At 38.0% G+C, this 5,596-nt stretch overlaps 1 long non-coding RNA gene across 1 annotated transcript; it reads left to right on the plus strand.

Moving 5' to 3' along the window:
- Positions 1–4,246: 4,246 nt before the first annotated feature.
- LOC122136751 lies at positions 4,247–5,596 on the plus strand. Its single transcript, XR_006154340.1, has 3 exons — positions 4,247–4,280; positions 4,356–4,419; positions 4,871–5,596. It is a non-coding gene; the product is annotated as an uncharacterized LOC122136751 (long non-coding RNA).

The following is a 5,596-nucleotide window of genomic DNA, read 5'->3' on the forward strand; positions in this document are numbered from 1 at the left end:
CTGAAAACACCCCGTTACATGACCTAAAACCAGGAGATTTCGTGGGTGGTATGAGATTCTGAGGAGAAAGAGCTGGAAGGCGAAAAGGTGGCTGGGACCGTTCCAGGAGCTTCTGACCACTCACATGGCTGTGAAGGTAGCAGAGAGAGCAACGTGGATCCATGCCAGCCACTGCAGAAAAGTTCCACCTGCATCTCAGGAAGAGGAGCGGAGGGAGTGAAAATCTGGAGACACACACGTCAACAAAGGCCAGAATCCAGCATAAAACATCAAGCGTCCTTATCAGCGGAAGCGCAAGGACAAGACTGAAAAAACAGCATCAAAGCAGCCCTGAGCACAAGTGAAAAGATAACAAATATCAGCATAATAGTTGGGTACATCATGTTGTTTTCATATTCCAGACTACATCGACAACGTTACCCAATATCATTGCCCACATGAGAATGGCCGTAAAAGAGCCTGAGCGCACACACAATGTATGGGCAGAATGGCTGACAGGCTTGTGGGGAGGATGGGGATATTGGCTGTGCAACACTGTGTTACCAATTGTAGCTATTATGTTTACCATGTATTTTCCAGTTCATATCCAGCTCAGTACAGAGACTGGTGAAGTCCAGTGTTTCACATCAAATGGTTAATCTAAATATAGGATGGTGGTGATTATTATTTTTTATCATATGGTTGTTATGATGACATGAAGAGACAACCAGTAGTGGAAGCTACAGTGAAATGTGTTAAATGCATAAAAAAATGATGAGAGTCTTTGAGAAAAAAATGACAAGTAAGGGTTAGGCCCATCTATGTCTATACTGTTGCTTGCCTTAAAATAGAGTCTATCCCCAAACAAAAAGCCTTAGCATATTTCCTAACTTCTTTCACAAACTTAAGAGGGTGATCATTTATGCGAAAATCAAGAGATGAAGAGTATAAATGTGATGTTATGACTTTTAATTGGCTTTATTTGAATTATGTTTGTTTTCTTGAGTATGAATTTTTGATTTTGAATTGTGTTTTGAATCTGTGAGGTGACTGAGGGTCTGACTCATGTCAGGAATGCAATAACAGTGTTTATTCGTTTAGCCCGACTTCCAGAGCACATATAATGTTAAGAGTGTAGTGAAAATATAACCAGTAGTCATGAATTTTTCTTTTTTATGTTTTAGTGATCAATGAATGATAAAAAGGGGGAAATTGTGGTGGAAAAATTCATTTACATTTCTTCTGTATAACCATATATGCATATGTTTTGTTAGAATTGCTGCGTGGAGACCGTGAGATGGGTTTAGGGCCTAAGAGTAATGGGCAACAGGTGATTCACGGAGCCGCGTGGGTGCAAAAGAGACACCTGGGGGGAGAACAGATGTCAGGATGGCCTGAGAGGCCATTTGGGCCATAGAAATGGGGGAAACATATAACTGAGGATGACCTGGGGGGGGTCATCCAAGCCCTAAATGGGGGGGAACCAACCTTTAGAAGAGTGTGTTTATGACTTCTTTGTTTTCTATGGAAAAGTACAGCTGTTTAGAGTTTATAACCTTGACTGGGAAAGAGATATAAAGCGGAGGACTGCCCTCGCTTCCTTTGTCACACTCTGCAGCGACTTGTGTTTCTGTATGACTGTCTGACCTTCTTTGCAAAGAATAAAAGCTTCTTTTTTTAATTATAAGAGAGTGAGCCTGTCTCTTATGCTAATGAGAGTTGATTAAATTTTGCCACAACAGAGGTTAATCTCCACCAGTTTTAGTGATCGTGTAGACAAAACCTCTTTAAGCAAATGCGTTAAATTTTATCTAAATGAATTCTAATTTTAATGTATTTTAATTTTAATCTAAATGTAATATATGTGTACGCCTGTGCACTGAAGAAATTTATTTATTTTGATCTCATCATAAGTTCTTGTGATCAAGGCATAACAAAATAGCTGGAAACTTCAGAAAGTAAAAATAGAATAATATCACATGGCCTGTGACGAGTGGGGCGGGGCTGAGAGCCGTGGGAACGGAGCGAGGCCGGTGGAGTGATTGGGAAATGAGCGACACCTGCTCCACTCACCGGTCTCGAGTCCCACGGAGGAGCTTGGGAGGATACAAAAGAGGAGCGACGACAGTGAAGGATGAGAGAGGACCAGGCCTGGGCTTTAGTTTGGTTTTTGGTTGTGCGCGGCAGTCGTCCGTGAGGGGCTGTCGCGCTGTTTTGTGTTTATTTTATTATTAAAGTTTTATTTGAGTGTTCGCCGGTTTCCGCCTCCTTCTTCCCGTGATTATGGAGTTTTTATTGTATATTGTTACATGGCCTATATGTCTTTTGTGCTGCTCTGATGAGTTAAAAATGCCTATCCCAATGTGAAAATGCCCAGTAATTGAGAAACACTCTCTTTTTGTTCTGCGTCCGGAAGATGAAAACACTTCAATTCATTCCAGGGATGTTTGAATTAGTTAATCATTAATCGTTAAATCCCTAACAAAGACTAAAGTCTCAAATCCAAAGAGATATTCTTTATAAAAGTTACACCCTCCTAAAATGGCTCGTTCTAACACACTCCACATGAATAATCCACTTTTGGAACGATATCCGTGCTTGGTTGCAGAGGAAATACATCAAACTTTGCACTATGGATCCCCGGATCGGCTTTCACCGTCGATGAAGCGGAGTCCAGCTCGAGGTCGTCACATGTGGTTTCCACAAGCTCCTTTGTCCAATCCACCAGCCGTGCCGTTCTCAAGCTGCCAGCCTCCGCTCACTCAAGATTGTGTTACGCTGTTTCATTGAGAAAGCGAAACTACTTTGTTTTTATCTTCCAAAAGAGGACACGACTAGAAATCATGTTTATAACACGTTTATAATGGCTTTTATGTTTATGTCTCGTCGCTCCGACCAGACAAGGCATCAGAATATGTTAAGGGGCGTAACATTTCCGTCACACGCTTGAGGCATTCAGCCAATCACAACGCACTGGACAGCTGGCCAATCAGAGCACACCTTGCTTTTCAGAGCGATGAGCTTTGTAAAAATCTACGCGTTTCAGAAGGCGGGGGATAGAGGACAAACAATAATGTACAGTATGTATTGTATTGATTGTATTGATACTTGTATCATCAGATCTCTGTGATGATATATCGTCATATCGATGTACCGAACACAGCACTAAACGATATACTTCATATCAAACACAGCCCTATCGTCTACACTGTCTTAATACAGGTGACATTTTGCCAATACATGCCTTCATATGTACACAGTACACATGTGCAATACTCTAATACTTTACTTCAGTTACACTTCTTTACACAAGTACAGTACTCAGGGGGAACAAATGCTGAAAGAAATACTATAGTAATTTATAGTAAACACTTCAGTATTTTTTAACCATACTATAGTAAAGTGTATTATACTGTATACATTATAATGTTATAATATTTACATCACTTTGTTAATCAATGCTACAGCATACTGTAGTATTAACTACTGTGGACTGATAAACTGTAATAAATACTGTAGTATAATTTAGTTTTTACTACAGTAAAGTGTAGTGTATTGTAGTATAATATACCCTATAGTTGTAGAACACTTAGTACAGTATTGGGTAAAGTAATTTGTTATATTTCTATAGTTGTTATATTACCACAGCAACTATAGAATTAAAGAGAAGTACTTAACTATAATATGGATCAAAAATACTGTAGTATTAAATATACACTACTATAGTGTTATTTTTTTTTTCATATGGATATTCACCAAAGATCTCTCTCTCTCTCAATTTCAGTTTAGGGTGTGCTTTTATTGGCGTGACAAAACTGTACATTAGTATTGCTAAAGCAGTTGCAGCTGGGCTGCTTACAAATAGTGCACATATGTATTAACAGAAAGAAAAAGAATAACAGTAATAATAAAAAAATATATAAAAAGTATTAAGCATGTAGTTTAAAATGAATTGGTGTATGTAAGTGTATAAGTTAGAAATAAAATAAAATAAGCTATTGTAACCCAGGTTAAAATCTGTCAAAATATATATTTTAATATTAAAAATAAAATAAATATATATATATTTTGACAGTTAAAATCTGTCAAAATATATATTAAATGTTTGTATATTGGTTCTGCTGTTCTGCTGTCCCCGTCCCTTTAAATTGCCTGTGTGGAGTACGTGCCCTGCGACTTCACGTAACCCCAGTCAATTGACTGTGCTTAGCCAATCATGCAATTGAGCACAGGTGTTTAATCAGACTGTGGCGTCTTCCTCATTCAGAGGTGTGGGGAAGCCGATCGACAGTTGTGGATAGGTTTGTGTCATACAAACTATTCACTCTGGTGCTCAATTCATGTTTTTAAGTTAAGCATATCATTGTAACTTTTAGAACAACTTAACTGGCTGCAGGGAATTCGTCATCGCCATCAGGTTATGTTTACATAGAGGAACTGGTGAGTAATCTGAATGAATGAATGAACTACATGCTAGAGGCTAACATATTAAGTTAGCAGAGCTGAACATTAGCATTAGTGTTAGCTTTAACTTTGTCTGCTCTAGTTGATTCCTTTTATGCTGTTGTGAAGTCTGCCACTGTTGTTGCTTTATAAATATATTTGTTGTTTGCACTAAGTGTGTTTACATGTATTATGAAAATTAGATTACATGTACTGTTGGATTAATTATTTCCTTTGTGCAGGCAATAGAACTTTAATATTGCACTTTTGACTATGTTGTCAGGCACTTAATGTTTATTATTTGTAGCTTGTACATTTAATGATTTTGTAATGATTTAGAATTGTGTACACATGGAAATGATATTTGAGTGTGGAATTAGTTAAAGTTTAATGCAAACTTAGTTCCAAATTAGCCTTGTTATTTACTGGTCCTGTTGTTGCACCACAGGCCAGGTTCTCTCTCTCTAGAGATGAATGATGGCGAGCTGAATTACTATGGCTAGGAGCCTAACATCTGAGCAGCATCTACTGAACAGCCATCCTATTGGTCTGGTAGGAAGGTTGTCTGCAGCCTGTCCCCAACACACGTCTCCATAGACTAGCGCTTCAGTCCCACATGCACATCCTTTCCCTGGACAATAACCAATGGACTTATTAATATAAATTCTCATAAAACTCTTGTGGGTTGTCGTGTTAGTCTTCAAGAAACCAAACATTGCTGGGACAGTTTTTTTCTCTTTTTCTTTTTGCTCTTGTGTGTGGTATTTGCTGTAATTTCTGTTGTTATATCTTACTTGAACAATAACTTCAAAGTGCACTTGATTATAATCGGTTCAACTGCAGTCTGTAAATATTTAGTTTTTCCTATGTTTTTTCTTTCATTATTTTTGGTTGTAAATATTTTGTTTAATCACTTTAATACATGGTACCTACACCAAATTTAAAATTATGTTTCTGTGTTACTGACCACCAGCTCCTATAGCCGAATTTAGACTTCTGTGATTTAATTAGCCTATGTTGTTTATTTCCATAGCTACCTATTCAACCTATTATAGCTAATATTAATGACATAATATTGGCCAGCAGGTCTCAAAGACCCGTTACATCTTGGCGAGCCAGCCAGGAGCTGGTTTGTACAGTAACTAGCATTTTTATAACAACAGAAACCGTTCAT

This window comes from Cyprinus carpio, chromosome B3, assembly GCF_018340385.1.
Source record: "Cyprinus carpio isolate SPL01 chromosome B3, ASM1834038v1, whole genome shotgun sequence".
NCBI classification, from domain to species: Eukaryota; Metazoa; Chordata; class Actinopteri; order Cypriniformes; family Cyprinidae; genus Cyprinus; species Cyprinus carpio.